The sequence below is a fragment of the Oryctolagus cuniculus genome, chromosome 15, assembly GCF_051225735.1.
Source record: "Oryctolagus cuniculus isolate XC-2025 breed Fujian yellow rabbit chromosome 15, ASM5122573v1, whole genome shotgun sequence".
Classification (NCBI taxonomy): Eukaryota; Metazoa; Chordata; class Mammalia; order Lagomorpha; family Leporidae; genus Oryctolagus; species Oryctolagus cuniculus.
The window spans coordinates 9,554,890-9,578,047 of NC_142881.1; the positions used below are offsets into that span (position 1 = coordinate 9,554,890).

At 50.7% G+C, this 23,158-nt stretch overlaps 1 long non-coding RNA gene across 2 annotated transcripts in view; it reads left to right on the top strand.

The window, feature by feature from the left end:
• The window catches only part of LOC138845469 (uncharacterized), a 52,261-nt gene that overhangs the window by 12,556 nt on the left and 16,547 nt on the right, over nucleotides 1-23,158 (top strand). The window contains exon 3 of one of the 2 annotated variants that reach the window (XR_016221493.1): nucleotides 5,754-12,421. The exons of the other annotated variant lie outside the window; for it this stretch is intronic. This is a non-coding gene — a long non-coding RNA (uncharacterized LOC138845469). Of the gene's footprint in view, nucleotides 1-5,753; nucleotides 12,422-23,158 lie in introns of those variants that run through there. 2 annotated transcript variants of the gene reach the window in all.

A 23,158-nucleotide genomic window follows, 5' to 3' on the forward strand; every position in this document is an offset into this window, starting at 1 on the left:
CTTCCTTGTTTGTGGCTTACAATCTTTATAAACACCTACTTTAATAAAACTAGGCTTACCTCAAACCTTAGAATTTAAGATATGCAAAATATGTTCAATATTCTTTGCTTTAATAATTAACGGTATAAGAACATTCCAAGAAGTGACCCCACATGTAGTAAGATAGTGTTGGATATCCTCTATGATTAAATGGCCTTTATGTGCTTAAAACACAAGGTCTGGGCCGGCGCCGTGGCTCACTTGGTTAATCCTCCGCCTACGGCGCCGGCGTCCCTAATGGATGCCAGGTTCTAGTCCCAGTTGCTCCTCTTCCAAGCCAGCTCTCTGCTGTGGCCTGGGAGGGCAGTGGAGGATGGCCTGAGTGCTTGGACCCCTGTACCCGCATGGGAGACCAGGAAGAAACACCTGGCTCCTGGCTTTGGATCGGCGCAGCGCCCGGCTGTAGAAGCCATTTGGGGAGTGAACCAACGGAAGGAAGACCTCTCTCTCTGTCTCTTTCTCACTGTCTGTAACTCTACCTGTCAAATAAGAAAATAAAAAAAAAAAAAACACAAGGTCTTACTAATGTTTAAAGTAGTCAAGAAAGATTTATTTCAGTTATGGGGCTATGGTAGGCTTGGTGATTTGTCCTGTGAATATCGTCACCATTTATTACTGTGTTTCTATTAAAATTGTATTTCTAGTAACAAGTGAATTTTTAGAATACATAAACTTTTAAACGTTCAATATCAAGAAACTGTTCTCCCTTCCTAAGAACTGTCTAATGTGTAAAATACATTTGAATGGAACTTTCTGGAAGAATTTTACATGTTCTTTTGGTTATTAAAATAAGGAATTTTTTAGTTTAGCATAAAAGACTTAATCTGTGTGTGCTAAGTGTTCAAAGTTCAAGTTCAATGTTAAAAATGAGCCAACTGTGCAGGAAAGCCTACATGAGCATGTTGTTGACATATGGTAACGTCCAGTGTGTGGTCCGAGGTGAGGCTTGTGTGCTGGACAGACCCCACAGAGCAGTGATGGGTGTGGTCAACTACACGGTCCAATCACAGCAAGGGGCTTTGCTGTTGAGCCAAATGCTGAGGACATGGACATGTTGGAGCAGTCTGGAGGAGAGCAGGGGGCTGCTGGGTCATGGGAATCCATGAAAGATAGCTGAAGGGCCCAGGAATGTTTAGTCTGGGACGTGCAGGGCTGGAAGGAGACACACGGTCATCCAGGGGGCCAGGAGTCCCCTTGCTCCGAGTGCTTCTCAGGGCAGAACAAAGCCCAGGAGTGGCCTGGGGAGCAAGGCAGAGTGGAAGTTTGGGGGAGATCACGTTGCAGGAGTTGGCCTGATCTCACGTCCGAGACACTCAGTGGCACGGGCAGGAGACCTCCAGCTCCGGGGGGCCATGCTTAGGTTAGGATCCTGCTTGAGAGATGCGACACCCTGGGTAGAGTCCTCATTTGTAGATTAGGACAGTGACGGCATCTGTCATGTAGGGGTCACTGCAGGGTTGGTGGAATGGAGATGGAGTTGAAGAGTATGACATGGTGAGCACAGGGATGGTATACCACACAGTGCCACGCACAGGAGGCAAAAGTGTGCAATTAGTTGTTTGTTGACTGACTAATGGACTGAATGGATGGATGGATGAAAGAAATGAATGGATCATGCCTAAGATCTTATCTCTCTTTGAGTTTGGTGTCTTGTCAAACACAGAAGCAGTTGTTTTCTCTTTGGTGTACATCAGCTTTGTTTCAAGGGCTTTAAGATATAAGTGCATGTGTGTGCATATGTATGCATGTACATATATATGTACCTATATATGGGGGTATTTGTGTAGTTTTTCCTGTATATGGAAAGTACAGGAAAAAATAAACACACACATGTGTTTATCTTAAAACCCACAAAAATATGTATAAAGTATATCTACATATGTAAGTATATATGTACATATACAAGTATATGCCTATATGTGTATATATTTTATATATAAGTGTGTATATACATACATACATATGGAAAGTATAGGAAATTCTTTGAAAAATCGTGGTCTCACCCTTGAGAAATAACCACTGGTAACGTGTCCTTCCAGGTCTGTTTTCATACATCCCTCTGCGTAGTTGGATCACACTAGGTACAGACTTTGTGTCTCAGGTGAGTTTGGTTTGTGTCTTTGGCTCAGCACCACATGATAATGTGATTACTGTTTGAGGTGGTTTTTAGTGTTTGCTTGTTCGTTGGCCACTTCAGCCCTGGCCACTCCTAGAGCCCCTGCACTGTGGTGAGATCTAGAAATAGAGGCGAATTGAGAGGCCCTTGGGCTCCACTTGGCACCACAGGTGGCGTAGGCGTTGGGAGCATAACTGGATGCTGAACAACTAAAAACCCCGGTGCTTTCCGACTCCAGGGAAGTGCTTGCCCCAAATGTGCCTTACCCAGAGTTACCCCGTGCTGCCTCCTACCCTGGCACTAGAAAAGTGTCCCCAGATAACCAGTTCCTCTGCCTCCGACACGGCTTGGCCCTCTCCCGTACCCGCCCGCCTTGCTGGGAGCCGCCGCTGCACACACTGAGCTACCAGACGCATTCCCAGACGCTGCTTAATTACATCCTTTAATCATTAGCCGCTGCATTTGCATCGCTCCCTAATGCTCTGTGCCACAGTCACTCGGGGGAGATGCCAGCTGCCTGTCTACCCAAATTACCGCCTCAATTAGCGTTCTATCAGATTTAGGAAAGGTGGAATTCTGATTTTTTTTTTTAACACACTAGCATTTAGCTTTGTTACGAGGCAAGTCTTTGAGCCTGGAAAATATCTTTTGTCTAAATTGTTGTTAAACCTAGATTTGAGATGGAGCTCAAATACAGACTTGGCTTAATCAAACTCGCTGACGAGAGTGGCATCGTCCAAGGGTGCTGGAAAGTGGTACCTTTCTAGCTCTGTTTCAGTCGCAAACCCTGTGCTTCCTTCAGGCCCCATGTGTGCTGTGTGTGTGGCTCCGGGGGCAAAGAAGCATTGAAGACACAGAAGTGCATTTGCACGGGGTCACAAGTGGCTGAGGACCTCCTCATTCCCCTTGCCTAGCTCTCGGTTTCCTCATCTCTAACGTCGGCCTGCTGCTCTAAGGGGGTGTGAGGATCAGACGAGGCGGTCAGAGGTCCGTGCTGCATAAGGAGCCCTGGGCGTGAGAGGGGCAACTGGCAAGAAGTGTGGAGGCCAGGCAGGGACCAGAACCCCGCCTCCCTCGCCCGCCTGTGGCTCAGCAGGCAGGGGCATGGGAAAGGTGGGGCTGGTGTCAGAATCTGTATCTTGCCAATGAGGAGACATCCTTGGACCCCCACCAGGCCTCCCCAGCGCCCTCAGCTCCACGCCCACCCTCGTGTGCCCAGTAAAGAGTTTCAAAGCAAAACACAAAGTGAGGCTTGTGCGTGCCAGGTCTGCCAGCCTGGTTCTGTCCTCTCTGCCCCTGCGAAGCCAGGAGGCTGAGACCTGGGGCTCCCTGGGTGCTCCTAGCAGTGTCTCTGTCCTGCTCTCTGCCTCCTGGGCCTCTTCAGAGCCCCCTGCAGTCGTAGCCAGGGCTGCCTGCCCAGTGCCCAGGATGTGGTGGTGGCAGGTGAACAGGGCCCTTGCACCGGGGAGCAGAGGAGACACTGGGCAGCACCCAGCACAGGTGCAGTCCTCAGCAATACAGAAGGATTGTGAACTTCACTTGCCTTTACTTCCTTGCCGTTCTGCCCTCTGAAGCCGGGCCTGGCTGTCCTGTCTACACGGCAGACTCCCAGCCCCGGCTGCCTTTGTGGCTCCGCCCATTGGATGTCCTGTCTCGCACTCAGGTTGCATCTCCTTGTTCATTCTCTGGCACTTTCCCTCCTGCCTTCCCCAGAACGCGGGCTCCATGAGGCTGTGTCCTCTGCTGGGTACTCAGCCCTGGGCTTGGAGGGGCTCAGTAAGTATTTGTTGTACATAGATGAATATGAGCAACTTCTAGAATCTTCCAAAATCGGTAAGTGATAGAGTCTGCCTTAAAGGCCTTTTATTCACACAAAACCACTTAATTGGGGGGTGACTGGCCTCCAGGTAAGACGACGAGGGAGCAGTCGCTCAGGCTTGCTCTGCACCCGTCGTAGGAGACGGGGCCTGTTTGTTCTGCAGACATCTCGGGAGTGCTGTCTGTGTGTCAGGTACTGTGTTGGGCCCCTGAGATTTGACGGAAATGAATTGGTCATGTCTCCACTGCCCGACTGCTGGGTGGGACGGACAGGTCAGCAGACGTTAGAGCAGAGTGTGCAGTAACTGAGGGCGTTCCAGCTGCGAAGGACGTCTAGGAAAGGAATCAAATAACTGACCCTGGAGGGGTCGGGGAAGGGTTTTCCAGAGGGGACAAAGAGGACTCCAGACATCTGGGTAAACGGAGGAAGGCACAAAGACCTGATGTCATCAAAGGGCCGGACCGCTATGTGTGGCGGTGCAGGCTGTGCACTGCACTACTCTAGGGGTGTATGTGTGGGGGGCATTCACAATGCAGTCCTGAGAGAGGACAAGGCAGGTTCAGAGAATGGAGAGAAATGCAGAGGAGCCTGAAGGAGGGGCGGATGCTACAGGAGGGAACTGGCCCGCGCAGGGGCCACGCACCTGAGCGCAGCAGGAGGTGAGGGGCCTGGTACCGCTGAGGAGCCGGAAGTGGACGCTCTGCAGCAGAGGGCTGATGCGGCAGCAACCAGAGAGGAGAGGGCTCAGCGTTGATGGAGGAGGGGGAGTGGGCTGGGGGCTGGGGCTGGGAGAGAATCAGCACATTTCCCCAAGCTGGAGGAGCACCTGCAGAGAGCAGGCGAGCGCACCTGTGGGCAGGTGGGGGCATTACGTGGAGAAGGCCGAGGTCAGGGCTGTGGGCTTCCAGGCTGGAGTTGGTACAAGGATGACAGAGCAGTACCCACAGAGGAGAGCGGAGCAAGTTTCAGAAGGTGCCTCTGTGGTCCCCAGTCCAGTGCTGCAGCAAATGACCTGGAATGGGGACTGAGAACAGACCTTGGCACTGTCCGTATGGGGCCCTCTGGGGGAGGGTTGGGGGGAGTGGGGGTCAGGCTGGGAGGAGCTGAGAATCGCTGCTTCTGGCCCAGCTGCAAGACCTCCTCACTGGTTAGAGGCGGAGGCCCCCACGCTTTGCCTTTCTTCCCTCCCTGTGCCCTGGCATCCCCGGGGGTGGGAATGCATCAGTCACGATTCTATCACTCAGCCATTCATCCCTCACAGAATGCATCAGTCCCCATGTGCCCGGCTGTCGCGGGACGCCACCAAACAAGACTCAGGAGAGTCACCGTGGCTCTGCAGACAGGTCCCACCCTCAGTCCACCTGGCACCATCGTAAGCTGCTGTCCCAGCCGTGCTTCTGGCCATCCTTCACCAAACAGCTGCCTCCTCCCATCACAGAAGCCTCCAAGAATAGGAGCAGTGTCCCCAGCACTGGCCTGGCAGCAGGTGACTCCTACACGAGTTTTCCAGCGTCAGTGATGTAGAGATGGCCAGGTTCATTCTGTCACAGCATGCATTTGCCAGTCCATTCCATGAAAACAGAATGAATAGATGTGTCATTTTCTTGTCTGAAAGCCAGACTGGAGATGAACTTGGGCATCAGACTCCTTACGGCAGTCGGCCGAGTCAGTCATCTCTCTTCTCCCCCAGGACGCTGGCGGCGAGGAAACCAGTTCAGTAGGGTTCTGTGTCTGCGATGAAGGCGTGTTTGACTTGCAAGCTTCTTTGTTTCTTTCCAGGGTTCATGTATCTTCAGCGTGGGCTCAGATTTGTCCTCCTTAAGCACCAGGGCAGCTCGGAGAGAAAGGCAAACCCCTGACAAGACAGTGACCTGGTTTTAATGAAAGCATTTCACAGGACTTCATTCTCTTCAGTCCTTTACCTTAATTCGGCACTTTGACAGTGGACACACACCAGGAAGCAAAGTGGGGCGGGTGTGTGTGTGTGCGCGCGCGCAGATGAAACCAAAGGACTGTTTCAAAGCAGGTGTCCGGCCACCTTCGATTGCTGCTGCCTCCCCGGCCACAGCCGCCACGAGGTGGCAAAGCCAGGGACAAGCCAGGTCAACACAGAACCTTGAAAGGGGAACACGCGTGGAGCGGAATTCCTCCTGCAGCCCACGATGGCGTGGATCTGGCGAAGCCATTTCCCACGGTTTCCCAGGTAGGGAAGACAGACAAGGATCCCGGCTGCCGCCGAGGAAGATGGAGGGGCCGCCGTGGGGCGTCGGAGCTCGAGGCGGCAGTTCTGTGAACACGTCCTGGTCTGTCACACACACTCCACGTGCGGTGCCTCCCCGTGATGAACTGGAGGGGTGGTCTGGGGCCATCTGCAACCTCCTGGTGCTGAAATCCCCATCGTTCTCCTGGCGGCTCGCCTCCCAGGCGCACGCACACGTGCCGGCCCGGCCTCACCGGCCACCGCACCTGCCTGGTGGGATTTGTCTTCCCCCGCCTCATGTGTTATCGGTTCTGTGTGTCGCTGGGCGCCGCTGATGTGAGCTTCTCATCGCCCAGTAGATCCTGAAGGCCTCGGCTGGGCTGCAGACGCCGAGCCGCTCAATCACACTGTCGTGGGCCAAGACTTCAAAGGGACACTTTCCAGGGACAGCCCCCACGTTCATAAAGGGCGCGCTCCCCAGAGAGCCCCAGCCTGATACTGCTGGTGACCAGAATTCTGGCCTCAGTGAAGTAATTTATTTCCTCTTCACAACAAGTAAACAACCCGAAAAAATGCCGGCTTCTTACTGTACATAGTAACGTTGTGTTTTTTAGGATTGATGGAAAGTGATCATTTGTTGGGTACTTGTTGGTCCAACCACCAGGTTTCTGTAATTCAGTCACAGTGGATTGGCCTTGGGAACAGCTGGGTCCTGTCTTGATGGGTGTACCTGCAACTAAGGACTGGAATGGCGGATACAGGTCCTCATTGCCTGACGGTACTTGATTCTTGGAAGAGAAATACCACAGTGGAACAAATGAAAAACTATGAAAGTAGCTCTTTTATTTTGCAGTAAGCAACATGTGGGTTACAGTTCAATCAAGTGCAGATTTCTTAATCTGAACTAAGAATCTATCAACTGTGGAGACATTTAAAACATGATTTTTTTTCTGACAAAATTGTGATACAGAAACAATATCTTGGGGCCGGTGTTGTGGCATAGCAAGGAAAGCCGCTGGCTACAATGCCGTCATCCCATATGGACGCTGGTTTGAGTCCCAGCCTCTCCACTTCTAATCCAGCTCTCTGCTGTGGCCTGGGAAAGCAGTAGAAGATGGCCCAAGTGCTTGGTCCTGCACCCAGATGGGAGACCCAGATGAAACTCCTGGCTTTGGATTGGCACAGCTCCTGCCATTGCGACCATCTGGGGAGTGAACCAGCAGATGGAAGACCTCTCTCTCTCTCTCTGTCTGCCTCTCCTTCTCTCTCTGTGTAACTCTGACTTTCAAATAAATAAATAAATCTTTAGAAAAAAAACAGTATTTTTCACATATGACTTTCAAAGCATTAGACACCAAGAAGATTATTTTTTAAAAGTCTGTTTATCTGAAAAACAGAGATAGAGAGAAAGTCTTCCATCTGCTGGTTCGCCCCCAAATGCCTGCAATAATTGGAGCTGGCCAGGCTGAAGTCAGGAGCCCACAGCTCCAACCAGGTCTCCCACGTGAGCGACAGGGACCCAACTACTTGAGCTGTCACCTGCTGCCTCCCAGGATGTGCATTTGCAGGAAGCTGGATTGGAAGCGGAGCCAGGACTCGATCCATGCTCTGATACGGGATGCAAGCCCCCCTAGGCGGCACCTTTAAGATTTATTTATTTATTTGAAAGAGTTACACAGAGAGAAGGAGAGGTGGAGAGAGAAAGAAAGAGAGAGAGGTCTTGTGTCCACTGGTTCACTCCCCAATTGGCCGCAATGGCTCAAGCCATGCTGATTTGAAGACAGGAGCTGGGAGCTTCCTCCGGGTCTCCCACATGGGTGCAGGGGCCCAAGGCCTTGGGCCATCTTTCACCACTTTCCCAGACCACAGCAGAGAGCTGGATCGGAAGTGATGCAGCCGGGACTCAAACTGGCACCCATATGGGATGCCAGCACTGCAGGTGGCAGCTTTACCACTGTGCCACCACGTCAGCCCCCCAGGTAGCATCTTTTTTTTTTTTTTTTTTTTTTTTTGACAGGCAGAGTGGACAATAAGAGAGAGAGACAGAGAGAAAGGTCTTCCTTTGCTGTTGGTTCACCCTCCAATGGCCACCCCGGCCGGCGCGCTGCGGCCGGCGCACTGCGCTGATCCAATGGCAGGAGCCAGGTACTTATCCTAGTCTCCCATGGGGTGCAGGGCCCAAGTACTTGGGCCATACTCCACTGTACTCCCTGGCCACAGCAGAGAGCTGGCCTGGAAGAGGGGCAACTGGGACAGAATCCAGCAGCCCGACCGGGACTAGAACCTGGTGTGCCAGCGCCGCAAGGCAGAGGATTAGCCTAGTGAGCCGTGGCACCGGCCCCAGGTAGCATCTTAACTGCTGCATCAGACACCCAACCCAAGAAGGTCATTCTGGCCCAGACCTCGGCGGTCAGTTCCGTTTCTTCCTGCATCACCTTCACCATCTGTGTCTCCTGCTTCTAGCATTGCCCACGGTGCTGTCCTTTGGAGGGTGTTGTTTCTTCCTTGTGAATGGGTTCTGTCCTACTATTTCCTTAGGAGGGTCTGTGGCTCTGATCTGGGCTGTTCTGATTTACTAACGATGTTGTCATTACGTACAAGTGATGATGTGAAGGTAGATGTCTTCTAATTCTGTCAACAGTCCATTTTGTCAGCTCATTTGTGAATAATTTTATATCCTGGTAGCCCTTCCTGACCTATGACATGTCATAGCAGAGAGATTTAAGGGCCAGTGTCTTCCCCTGATGGAATGTAAGCCCCAGGAGGGGCTGTGCTCCCTGCTGAGTGACGCAGAGGCACATGTTCTGGCTTTGGAGGAAAAGATGTGACTGCTTGTATTTGTGTCACTCTAGATCTTCTGAGTCCCGTGACATCCCTTGTCCACACTGGCTTCCACCTTCCCTGCAAGGCCAGGGTTGATGGGCCCATTTTCCAGATGAGCTGCAGAAGGTAGAAGGGCCTCACCCAAAGATGCATGCTGGCCTGGGATTCCACTGTGGTCTCAGCTGAGGAGTATCGAGGAAGCTCGGGTGAACAGTGGGGTTCTAGGTGAAGGAAATTAGCTGGGGCTGCATCGAGGGATGGCAAATGCAAACAGAGCCACAGACACAGAGTTCCAGAATGGGGAACAAGAACGCTGAGCTTGCTATGCGATTTTCGTATTTCACAGAAAAATTGACGCGCGGCTGGGACCCCGGGCCCTTATCTTGACTCTCCCCACTGCATTCATCCCGTTGTGCCTGGCCTTTATCTCCGGCAACACAGCCCGACAAACCCTTGCAGTGAGATGGAAAACAGTCTTTTCATCCTGCCGTCCCTGCTCTGCCAGATAAGCATCCAGATAGGGCTCACAGCACCTTGCGCAGTGCTGCACGCACGGCAAGTGGTTTTTGGCAGTAAAAACCTCCAATGTGGAAAGAACTTAGAAAAAATATATATCTTTTGAATTGTTATTTTTCCCGAGGTCTTAAAGGAAGAAAGGAAGTTTACTTAGAGGCGAGTGCTTTTCCATAGGCCCGCGTCGCTGGCGATCGGGCCTGGAGAGCTGTCTTCCAATGACGACTGGCCCCAGACGTCTTGAAAATCGCTTTTGACCTGGGAAGCTAGCTCCAGGAAGCCACTGTTGATCTATTTAAATGGATCCAGCTGGGTGGCTCTGATGTATTGATCCAGAGGATGTGGTAGGGAGTCCCGGGGACACAATACTTGAAGTCGATCCAATGCATTTTGAATGAAAGTTTATTTGATTGCTGCTTCTGTGACAGGGCCCAGGACTGAGCTGCTGCTGTGGGCCCAGCGACTGCGGGGGCAGGCTTCTCCTGGAAGGCGCCCTTGTCAAGCGTGGCTGCCTGTCATACCTCAGGCTGGAAGCCGTTCCCTTGAGCGTCCCTGGGTGCTGGATACCCCAACGAAAGCCCACAGCCCCTCCTTGCCAGCCCCGGTCAGAAGGCTGCCGCAGACCGGGTCTCCTCCCCTGGCTGCAGACAGCTGTCATTCCCCTCGCCCGCCCCAGCTGCTGGGGCTCAGGCCTGTGCCGATGCCGCGGAGGCTGCTACAGGAGGCCCATCAGAGGCCCAGGCCAAGCAGCCGTGCCGAGAGCGAGCCCTGGGCTGAGCAGCTGGGGCGGGACTGTGCGAGCCAGCTCTGTCCGCTCAGGCCAGGCGACCTGGCTCTGAGCAGCGTCAGCAGCCTCCCCTCGCTCTGCGCCATGGGGAACCTCAGGGAACGCAGAGGGCCAAACCTTCTCTTTCATTTCTGCCAAAAAACTCAGCCCCCTTTGGAAAGTCCACTGAGATGCGATCAGTATGAGGGGCTCTGGTGCTCATGAGCCAAGAACAAGTTGAGGGAAAGCAGAGCCGCGAGGGAGGCAAATAATTGACAAAGACACAAATGGTCTTTGTGCAGCTCCGAGGAAGTCAAGCCAGGAAGCCGCTCCCCAGGAGCTGCGCGGAGCCGGAGCACCGCCCAGACCCCTCTGTCCAACCTTCCATGCTAGAATAACCCTTAGCAAGGGAGCGAGGCCCTCATGCATGGCAGTCTGCGAGGAGTTTAGGGGCATGGACCTTCAGAGGTGTGATAAAGCCCGTGATCTCGTGTCTTCCGAGTGCTGGGCTCTGGTTCGAAGGGCCCTGTTACAAAGAACCACCATCATCCATCGAAGGGAAATTGATGAAGCTCCCTTGGCAAAATGCCCGCGTTGGTCCTAAGCCACCATCGAAACACAGTGGAGCATGAAGTATGGCACTCAAGCCTAGATCTGGCCAGGCAGGAGAATTCAGCCGAGATCCAAGTCCCGCTCCGGTGACCCCATTGTGCGATTGGCTTTAGTTAGACCTGTTTCTCTTGGCGTACCTTGGTTTCTCAGCCTTCCACTGTTGCATCCATTGAAAAGGAATTTTGGGAGGTTATGTTGCTCATGATCCTTTCATCTAGGCTGGAACAGTTACTTTTGGGTGACATTTATTGAATTTTGAACCCGTGCTGTGCCAGATGCTGGAGTCATTGCTATTTTCTTAGGACCGTGGAGGCCATTTGAGAGGGTAGGGATGGACATGTAGGCACACAGTTGGAAGGTCGAGCAGTAAATGCTATCGTAGATCTATGGCCAGTCCTGGAAGATCCCCGTCTCCCTTCTTTTCTCAAATTCTCTAGCCAAGGAGATGGTTACTCTCTTCCAAGGGGATGCGTGCAAGCCTAAGAGCAGGTTCTCTGGGCCTCGTAGGTACAGGACTCACTCCCGCAGCTCCAGCAGATGGGTTCATGGCAAGAAGCAGTTTATCACGAGGCCAATGCACTTTCTGCTCTGCTCTCTTCCCATTGTCTTTGCCACAGGGGACCAGGTGAGAAGATACGGGTGAATGCCTGGAACCCACCCCGCCCATAGTTCACCTGGTTGTCCACTGCTTGTCCCGCGGAGTTCTGCCTCCACCAGGTCCAGTGCCCGTAAGTGCTCGTGTTAGTTTTATCTTTTCTCGCCATACCCTGAAGGAAGTGCTTGAGTTGCTGAAAGGAAAAACAGATTTCCTGGTTGCACTGATCTGCATGGAATTTCATGGTCAGACTTGTGGCAGTTTGTTTTCCTTCTCTTCCTGCCATGTTGCCTGCAGCCCAGCGCGAAACCCTGCTGAGATACCACCAGCATTCCTACCCTTGGCTGCGATAGGAAAGAAGTTCTCCAGGCACGTCCCCCCAGGAGATGGATCGTAGGCAGAACCAGGAACTGCGTGGCCGCAGAGCAGAGCCCGTTCTGACTCCTGGCTGCCTCTGCATGGGCATTTGTTGACATTTCCAGAGTTGTGCTGGGCTGGACCTGGAGTGATTCAGCGCTCTTTTTGCTTCCAGATTACTGGCGGTATCGATGGTATTGCAGGACGAGGGGGGGAAAACACGTCCAGTGTGACACTGGAAGCCTACCCGAGCACGGGGTCCCCCTCTGAGCTCCCAGAGGTTGCATCTGCAGGCCTCTCAGTAAGCTGTACGGGGTTCTGAGTAGCTGGATCGTTGGCAGGGCCTGGCAGATCCGTGATTTCCTCATACCTCTGCGTCCTCACAAGCCAGTCTTCCTCGAGCAGGTTTTGTGGGGCTTTATTTGGTTGTTTCCTCAACAAAAATCCTAAATGTTATTTCTGAAGAGAGTATAAGATTGTTGCAACTTCCCCATGGAAATCGGAGAAGCCTGGCTTAATTGACACCAGCAAAACACTTGGCACCGGGGTTGCAGCTTCAGCGAGGAGTGAAGGAAAAGCTAGTTTCCACTGTAAAAATTTCATTTTTGGTGAATGGTCCAATTCATACAAAGAGTCAGAAGCTAGGATTCCAGGGGGCTGACTCCATCTTGGGTTTTAATTGATTGAGATCTAATCAATTAAATAATTTAATTTAATTTTTCTCCTGCTTAGAGATGTTTGATTGTAAAACTTTTTATGTAAGAAAAATGTCACAAATCTTTCTAGTGCTGCTTCTCTAAAGAGGCAGTTGAAAGTGCCGTGCAAGCATTTGAATGCTCACCGTTTTACGAGGTGGAATAGTTTAGAACATTAGTTATTACCAAGGCTAATTAGCTATCATTGGGTCAACTATAAAGCAAGTTCAGAGGCTACCCTACTTACTGGGGAAACAAATCTTTGGCAAAATAAAGTGTTCTGGACGGTGATTTGAAGGCTGAAAACTGCTCTGGCCCTGCTCAGGTTCAGCTGGAGAACTCACAGTTCTGTGTGTGTGAGATGCTGGGTCTCCACAGAAGACTTCACTTCAGTAAGGGATTCGCTTAAAAATAGAAAATAGAGAGTGTGCTCTCACGTCTCCCTCCTTCTGCAGTTTTTGTCATCTGATTTCTTTCCCCAGTCACATATACCATTTTTTAAAAGCTTGAGGAGCCTTCAAAAACTTAATGGAAAATGTACTTTATGAAAAAACTATGCATGGGTTTCAAAAGATTTGTACACTAAAGTAACTTTATCTTTTAATTCCATTTTTGAAGTATCTTCATATGCCTCCTCTCCCCCCACACCGCCACTCTCTATAATACCCAGCCCTTTGAGCCTGGTTGCATGGCTTGGGCAACATGGCCTGGCTCACACGGCGTGGGAGGATGCAGCATGCAAGCCTTGTCGTGCAGGCAGGAAGGCGGGCTGGGCTTGCTCTGTGTGTGTAGAGGGTACCTTGCTTACGGGAGTGCTAGTGTTCAAGAGAAGGAGGAGCAAGAATTTCCCCTCACAGAGAGATCACCATTACCTGACACACACATTCACTGGAAAATTATGATTCCTTTTTTTTTTTCAGTTAACTTTGATTTTTAATTGTATGTATCTCATAAATACAACATTAGAAACATGGTAATTCTGCTCACCCACTCTCCCACCTCTCTTTCTACTCCCTCTCCTGTTTAGTCCGGAAAAGAAAAAGAAAAAAAAGACAAAAGAAAAGAAGAAAACTGTTCCTCAGTAGTGTAGACACTGGCTGCTCAACGTGGCTGCTTCTTGAAGATGGTTTTGCGTTTTCACTCTTCCTCCTTTCCTTTCTTTCCTCCCCTTCTTTCCTTTTAGAAACTGAATTATCTTCAAAGAACCCAAGGATGATACATCTTTTGTGAGCTTTTAGACATAACTATAACTTATGAGACATCATAATATCCTCCATTTAATACTCTAAAAGGAAGTGATTCTTGAGAACAAGTTTTACTATTAAGTCTCACGATACAACTATTTGAGGACAGAGGTCCTGCATAGGAAGTTAGTGCACAGTGACTCTTGTTTATTTAACAAACAACACTCAGGTATGACATCAGTGATCACCCAAGGCTCTTGACATGAGCTGCCTTGGCTTTGGAAGCCTTTTGGATCCACTAGCTCCACAAGGTCATAAGCCAAGTGGAAGTTCTCTCCTCCCTTCAGAGAAAAGTCCATCCTTCTTTGATGGCCACTTTTTTCCACTGGGGTCTCACCCACAGAGGTCCTTTATGTAGAATATTTTTTGCCAGAGTGTCTTGGCTGTCCATGCCTGAAATGCTCCCCTGGGCTTTTCAGCCAGACCAGAATGCCTTAAGGGTTGATCTGAGGTTGGAATGTTACTTAAAGGGGTTGTCCTTCTATGAGTCTGCCATATGGACTGCTTCCCATTGAACTATGACTCTTAAGAACCATGCACCATATAGCAAAGACTTCTGACCTCCTATAGCTGTATCCTTTGGCAGAGTCCTACTTATCCCCCAAACACAGTCTTTTCTTTTTGAGAATTGTCCTCAAAATTGATGGCCTTGAAATCAACCTTATTGGCTAGTACAGTGGAGTTTGCATGTTCCCCACACAAGGAGATAAATGTCAAAGATGATGGATAAACCTGATCTGATTCTTATACATTGTATACAGTGCACCCCATAAATACATGTAATTACTATGTTAATTAAAAATTAAATCATCTTTATTGGGGACAGAGCCCTGTGTTGAGCACTGGGTTTTTGTATATCCAGCACAAATCAGGAGAAACAGTAGTGCTGGACTAATGTGGGTATTAGCTGAGGTAATGAAATTTTAAGCAAAAATACAGATGCTGATTTCCTCTGGGCCTCATTAACTGATTCTAACAAACTTACATTGAAAAAAAAAAAGAGTTCATTCATTCAATCCTTGCTTGTTGAACCTGTTCCCTGGGTGGGCAGATACCTCTCATCTTCTCTCTCTTACTGTTCTTTAATTAAAAATGTTTGACTCTTAGCCAGTATTACCCATTGCTTTAGGATAGTTGTCTCATGTCATTCACTCAAATGAAAATGCAGCTATTGGGTCTTTAAAGGGGCTGTATCTAAAATCCGGCTCCTGGGATTTGCTTGGATTCTGTCACATTTGGGAGGTTGATCAAAGCCTGCAGTAATCTGGGGCGATTTTGAGAATGCAAGCTATGCGGCACATTATTGACACTGGTCAAATTAGCCGACTCCTTGCCAGGTGGCCCCTAACTTTCTGAAACACTGACACCAGCTTCCTTTTGTTGTTTTTAAAGAGGTCGGGACTTCACGGGGCACACGTGCTGCATAACTGCCCTGAACAACAGCTACCTCTCAAGCACAGCTTATGTCATCCCTTTTTCTCAGAAACAGCCACACATACAAGCTAATTTTTTTTCTTTTTCTGTGATAGTAACCATGCTGCCAGACTCCAGGGGCGCCAAATAGATTGAGCTAACCAAAACACAGGACACACTCTAGGAGCCCACAAGAGTGTCAAAGACAACACCATTCTCTTTGTTTCCCACCACTGTGTTCTTATTGATGGCTTGCTTTAATTTTCTTGCTTGTAAAATAGCACTGGCAAGACAAGCGCCTATTGGAAATGTGGGGAGGGAGGCAAGGTTTCCAAGGGAGATGGGAGATTGTGAAAGCACAACGCACAGAGTGGCCGGGCGGCTCTGCAGTGCGCAGCCGTGCACCAAGTGTTTTCAATATCAACCCGACGTTTCAACACATTTCAGTGTATTCTACACTACATGCCATTATTAGTCATTTCAGAACAGCTTGAAAAATTGCACAAAGTTCAGGGGATGACCCAGTCACTTTAGACTAATGATCTAGCTGGAGAAACTCCTCCCCACCTCTCTCTCTCATGTGAGAACCTGACTGTGCTTTATAAATTTGACTGTTAATCCTCACGGATTCCTTGCCTGGCTGACATGTTTTCCAGTGTTTCAGATCTCCCCTCCCTTCCTCCCTCCCTCTCTTTCCCTTTGAAATCAGTGTGCAGTACGAAGGCCCACGTTTCGGAGAATGAACACAGTCCATTCTAATACGATCACTAAGGCACTCTGCAGAAGAGTGCACCACTTTGAACAGGCGATGTGAAGCAGATGTGGCTTCACAGCAACATTTGAAAACGTGCATTGGATGTGACATCTTTTCACATTTCAGGAATCGCCAGCACAGTGGATTGTTTAAAGTATATGAAGTGAGATTTAGCAGCTGGGGAGCACTTGTTTATCTACTCCATAATGTTAAATCCCAATAAATGTTTTGAACAACGAACTGGTATGTAACACCACCAGAGAACTCTATTAAATGAAACTCGCTAGACCTCATGGCACAGCTGAGTTTTGTCATATCAAAGGATTATGGGCCACATGTTAATCCAGGATAACGTTTAATCACGTAATTGTTACAGCCGTATTTCAGAAGTTGTCAACTTTAGTATGCAGCTTTATTGTTTGCATCATAGTGAGATAGGCCATGTAGCTGAAAGCAGGGCCAGTCCAAGAGCCTTGGGTTATGGGTTAGAACTACTTGGTTTGTCCAAATGCATCTGTTGAGGGGAAGAATCAGAAGCCTCCTTGGTGTTTTCTGATGAGAGTGGTCTGCTTGGTTGACCAGATGCCCGTTCTTCATCTTGTGGGCTTGCTCTGTTATGAGTCAGGCTTTCTGTGGTGTCATGAGTCCTTTGTTGGGTTTCCATCCTGCTGGTGGACTTACCTCAGTTGGTTCCTGAGGGCTCCTGTGGCAGTGGCCATTCATCTTGTCTATCTTACTTTCCCTGAATCTGTGTGCAAATCTCCCCCCCCCCCCACACACACACCCCCGGTGCCCACTGAAAGGGTCTTCTAAAAGTTCATGGGAAATGCACATTATGGGAAAACTATGCATGGATCTCAAATATTTTTTTTTGCACCAAAATAAGCTTTTTTTTTTTAAAGATTTGTTTATTTGAAAGATAGAATTACAGAGAGAGAGAAAAGGAGAGACAGAGAGAGATCTTCCATCTGCTGGTTCATTCCCCAAATGGCTGCAGTGGCTGGGGTTGGGCCAGACAGGAGCCAGGAGCTTCATCTGGGTCTCCTGCATGGGTATAGGGGACCAGAGACTTGGACCATCTTCTGTTGCTTTCCCAGGTACTTTAACAGGGAGCTGGATCAGAAGTGGAGCTGCTGGGACTCGAACTGGCTCCCATATGGGATGCCAGTGTTGCAGGCCATGGCTTAACCCGCTGTACCATAGCACTGGCCCCAATAAGCTTCTTTTGATTTCACTTCTCCATGAACTCTTTGAAATAACGTCGTGTAGGATGTAGGCATGATACTTCAAAACTTGGTTGAGAGAAACAAAACAATAACCAGTGTCCATGGCAGGTATGACGCTGTGGTCACAAAAGCTGAGATGTGGCTTCTTTGCTTTTCTGCCTTCAGGTTTATCTCGCTTACCCCGGGTTTTGCCCAAGGAGGTGGGGGAGCTGGTATGGAGTAGGCTGGTGGGCATGTCAGGCCCGTGAGGCCGTCTCTCCACCTTGGTATGTGCGTGTGCCTTCCTTGCTTGGGCTGTCTCTCAGCTGAGCTGCAGCCCTTGTTCCCTGAGCCATGTTCCCCCTGGCAAGGCTGCCTCGAGCCTCTGTTGCTTTCATCTTTACACTGGCAGGAATCATTTTACAATGTGTGGGGGTGGGGGTGGGGGTGGATACAAAGTTTGTAAGGCTGAGTACCATCTACCTAGAAACGCCATGCCTCCATTTCTTTCCTTCTGGGCCATTCCCAAGAAGTGGGTCACAGGTGTCCCCTGCTCTCGGATGCCTCCAGTTTCACTGGGAATTGAGTCCTTCCTGGGATGTGACGGGGAGACTGGGAGTTGGGGGGTCAGGTCTTTATCCTGAGTCCTGATTTGTACCCTTTTGCCCAACTCCACTCACTTCCAGGGAGCCCTTTGCCTTCCTGAGGGGATTGTCCTGAGGCTGCTTCACATCCCTACTCCTGCCCCCTGCTCTGATGATCTAAGCGTCTGAGCGGAAAGCAGAGTCTGAGGGAGGGGAAGGAATTCTGGGGCAGAGCGTTGGACAATATTTCAGAACATGAAATGATCATGTGGATTGTTTCGGAGCCAGGCCTCTGTTGACAAATACCATGTTATCTCGGTTTCACAACTTCTAAAGTGACCATCTTTGGCCCTTTCCCCCTTACTAACCAGAGAGAATGTAAGTGCAGAGAGGTGAAATAGCTTGTCCAACAGCCAAGAGTCGGAGCATGCCCAGAGTCAGATGTGATCCAGGTGATTTTAACTTCCCCAGGTGATTCTACGTTCAGCCAGGGTGCAAAACCATAGCCCAAAGTTGAGCTCCACAAATACACAGGGTCTTCAAAACTGCATATTCATAGAAAATGCATATTTTCAAACAACCATGCTTGGGTTTCAGTAATGTTTTGCACCAAAATAAGCTTTTATTTGAGTTCTGGTTTTTGATGAACTTTTTGTGATTTGCAGATGGAGGTGGGATTTGATCCTGGGCACTCTGGTGTGGGATGCTGTGCCCTAAGCGGCCACTTCTTCTTCAGCATCACAACACCTATTGGATTTATTCATTTTTTAAAGAAATTTACTTGAAAGACTGATAGACAGGGTTGGTGGGGGGTGGGCATTGTGGTGCAGTGAACTAAGCCACCTTTTATGACGATGGCGTCCCATGTCAAGTCTTGGCCGCTCTGCTTCCAATCCAGCTTCTTGCTAATGCACCTGGGAAAGCAGAGGAAGATGGTTCAAGCACTTGGGCTGCTGCTACCCATGTGGGACAGTCAGACGGAGTTACTGCCATCATGGCTTCAGCCTGGCCCAGTCCCAGCAATCACTGCCTTTTGGGGAGTGAACAAGTGAATGGAAGACATCTCTGTCCCTCTCTCAATGTCACTTCGTCTTTCTTTCTTTCTTTCTTTCTTTCTTTCTTTCTTTCTTTCTTTCTTTTTTTTTTTTTTTTGACAGGCAGAGTGGACAGTGAGAGAGAGAGACAGAGAGAAAGGTCTTCCTTTTGCCGTTGGTTCACCCTCCAATGGCTGCCGCGGCCGGCGCGCTGTGGCCGGCGCACCGCGCTGATCCGATGGCAGGAGCCAGGAGCCAGGTACTTCTCCTGGTCTCCCAGGGGGTGCAGGGCCCAAGCACCTGGGCCATCCTCCACTGCACTCCCTGGCCACAGCAGAGGGCTGGCCTGGAAGAGGGGCAACCGGGACAGAATCCGGAGCCCCGACCGGGACTAGAACCTGGTGTGCCGGTGCCGCTAGGCGGAGGATTAGCCTAGTGAGCCGCGGCGCCGGCCTCGTCTTTCATATAAATAAATAAATAATAAGTTTTGGGAGAGAGAGAGATGTCTGCAATCCAGGGCTGGGTCAGGCTGAAGCCAGGAGCCCAGGACTCCATCTGGGTCTCCCACATGGGTGGCAGGGACATAAGCACGTGAGCCATCATCATCTGCCTCCCTGGATACACAGTGCAGAAGCGGCATCAGAAGTGGAGGTGGGACTTCATGACAGGCCCTTCGATGTGGGATGCGGGCGTCTAGAGAGGTGACTTAGCCCGCTGCACCCCCGACAGTGGCCTCTGGATGTCAGATGTCTTTGCGTGACTCCCAGATGTTCAGAGGTCATCTTAGCATCCAATGGGAAAGAAGCTTCCCACGTAAACATTTAGCTTTTGATGTGAGCTCCCCAGGGAGGGCGCTGAGGCACAGCTCTCCGTGTTGTTGAATACAAACGTTCTTTAGGACATCTTCCGGGGGAGCGGGGGAAGTGAAAGGGCTGTTTCTACCACTGCCAAGGAAACTCATAACTGCTCTTCCAGCAGGACTAATTTCATAGCAGGCCGGAGAAGCCAGTAAAGGCCTTAAAGGGCTGAACCTCTTTCATTTTCACTCGAAGGCCTCCCTCAATTGTAGCCCTTGCTAAAAGTTAAGCCGGGAAGCGTCCCGGAGGAGAAGTTCCGGCTTCCCTTCCAGCCTGGGCTGGTCATGAATGGCGATTATCTGACCATAATGTGAATCATATGTGCGGCCCTTGTTCTGTGCCCTACTCAAGATTATTTTTCCCCTTTTAAATCGAGCAAAAGAGTCATTGGCTTCAAGACAGAGCCTGCTCATGGAAAGACCCAGTGCTGGAAACGCTGGGGTGTTGCATGCCCTCCGACTGCACTCCAGGCCCACAAATCCCAGCACAGAGAGCGAGGGGCTCCAGGGGAACACCCTGATGGGCGGGGTCATCCGCCACCAGCCTCCCGGGACTCAGGAATGAATGCGTTTCCAAACCCTGAGCTGAACTGGTCAGAAATCGCAAATGCAGGTGAAAGAAAGTTGAGCACCTTGCTTGTGTCCTCGTGTCCGGGATTCACTTCATCACACATACATGTTCTTGGTGATGCCTTTTTCTCTGAACTGCTGAACCGACAACCAACAACCCAAGTGTCTCTAGGAATATGTCTCCGCCTCTTGGCACCCATGCTGTGTGGGCAATGTGTGCAGGTGTTTGGTTGATGTGTGTGAGGGTTTTCTCTGTGTTTGGCATCTTTATTTATTTATTTATTTATTTATTTATTTTTGTTCAAAAGGCAGAGCAACATCTGCTGGTTCACTCCCCAGATGCTTGCAATGGTCGAGAGCCAGGAACGCCTTCTGCGTCTCCCACAGGAATGGCAGGGGCCCAAGCATGGGGCCATCTCTTGCTGCTTCCCAGGTGCACTTGCAGGAAGCTGGATCAGAAGCAGAGCAGCCAGGACTTGAACCCGGATGCCAGTGTCACAAGCAGTGGCATAACCCATCATGTCACAGTGCCGGCCCCAGGCAGTGATCTTAGGAAACCTCCAGACCCCTTGAGTCTCCCTCTCCCTCTATGTAAAATGGGAGACAGTCCCTACTCCACAGGGCTATTGTGAGGTTCCCGGGTGTGTGTGAGTGTGAGTGTGTAATTTGTGGAGCACCGTAGAGATGCTCGTGATTGCTGTTATCAGAGGTGATGGGGGGGCAGGGCTGAGAACCACCAAGGAAACCTAAATGTGCCTGGAAGAGGGCTGTGTGAGGGAAAAGCCCCAGTCCCTCCCTGCTCCGCCTGGGCCTGCGGCCGCTAGGGGACCGGTGGTTACTCACCTCCCACGCTTCCCTGTTTGTCGACCTTTGAGATTTCCCTGTGATTCTCACCCACATGCACCTGATTTCTCGAAAGAGTCTGCAGTGCTCTAGCATTTTAAAGACCCTGTCCTCAAAGTATAATTTTTATCCTGCGTTGCCAGAGGCGATTGTTCCTTCCCACGGGGTTGCCAGTGTAGTCCAGATGGGACTTTCTAGAACTTGCTTCCAGTGGTGTTTTGTGTTTCCCAACAGCTTAGTCAGCCCAGGGCCCTCCCCAGCTGCCCGCGTCCTGTCTCTGCGTTGTGTGTTCGTGTGAGATGTGTTTATTTGGATGTGCCTCTGCTCATTGTCCTCATGTGTTTATATCATTGAATCAACAGAGCAGGAGTTAGGGAATGGCTTTTGGACGGGATCTTAGACTGCTGCATTGTGTAATCAGATATTGTTGTCAAGTCCAAGGTTACATTTTGGATTCACCTAAGTGGCAAAGTATTTCCCTGACAGCCTGCTCCAGTGAGCACGCGCAGCTGTCACCGGCAATGACAATGTCTCTGGTCATCCTTTCCCGTACTAGGTGGGACACGCCCTCCTGTGCTGTGGGAGGGGAGGAGGGACAAACAGAGGGGCAACCACGGAGCAACAGCGAAAGCCTGGCAGGCACCGTTCAGGAATGCAGGGCTGCCTGACTTGGAGTTTCTCGGTTTCTCGGCTGGCGAGTCAGGCCAAATTAGGTTATGGCTGTGGTTTCTGGAAACAGGAGCTGAGGGAATGGATGGAGGAGGTCCGTGGAGGCAGAGCAGCAGGAGTTACAGGGCAGCTTCCGAAGGCACCAAGGGACCGCCTGGGGCACCCCTGCGAGGGCAGGGCTCTCTGCCTTCCCCCTCAGAGGGGACTCCTAGGATCTGGAACCGCTGAGAGCTGTCCAGGGGCAGGGTGGGTACCAGAAGGGCCCTGGCTGGTCCTGGGCATGCCTTTGCCTCATCTAAATGGGGTCGGCGAGGGTTGGCTGCTCAGAGACTCGCCCGCGTTGAGCACCCAGCTCCTCCTTTCGGGGCTCCTGATGACACCTGGAAGCAGGAGGCAGCCATGACGAGGCAGGGCCCTTGGGTGCTCTCCCTCAGTGTTCTGACAGCGTCAGCTTGGCCTCAGATGGCACTGCTGCTGGGTCCGTTTGAAGAAGGGGAGAGGCGCCAGGGTGAGAGTACCAGGTCTACCTGGGGTGGCCTCGGGGGGCGTGGCCGCATCTCCGATCACCAGGGCACCTCAGGAGACGTCAGATTTCCTTTCCTCGTGTGTTACGGCACACGCCGGCTGTCTCCAGGCTCTCTAACATCCCTGGCGGAAAGCCCGTGTGTAATCTCCAGGATTTTCCACCATGAATTCCAGTGCCCTTTGGATAAGCAGAGGCCCGGGGACTCAGCAGAACCAGTTCAGCCCTTAATTCCTCCACTGTGGAGTCAGCAGTAACCACCACAACCTTGGGCCGTTGGTGAGGGCTTTTGGGGGAAAAAAATCTGCTGTAGCACAACGGATACATTCCAAAGAAAGAGCGAGCACGCCTGGGTCGTGTTTGTTTTTACAAAGAGAGCTCTGATTCTGTTAAAGAATGACAGCCCAGGCATCTGTAACCTACAAGGAACATTTCTGTGCCTTGTTCCAACCAAACTTCTCCAGCAGAATTTCATGTCATTTGCCCTCCCTCCCCCGCCCCGGCCACAAACAAAAAAAAAGAGAGAGAGAAAACCTCGCTTCCAGGATAAGAAGCCGAGTTTCAGCAAAGAATAATAATCTCTCGGCAACTGAATTATGAGTAATGGAGAAGTGGTTTGTGCTCTCGGATTCCGCAGTGCACCGCAGCCTGGGGGACGCCAGGCCTGGGAGGCTGAGTGTGGGCTTGAGGCTGCACCCTGTTCTCTAGGTGGCTCCCCCGGCGTGCGAGTGTCAGCAGGCATTTGGGTGTGGATCCTGGTGGCTGCGCCAGGGCCCCAAGCACCTGCAAGGAAGACAAAGCTTCCAGTCCTTGGGATGGGTGTGTGGAAGAGTGTGATGTGTGACTGCCCCTGTCCAGCTGGGCCTTTTGCACACACACTTAGCTAAAGGCACTTCTTCTCGATCAAAGAAACGCTCGGCTGTGACTG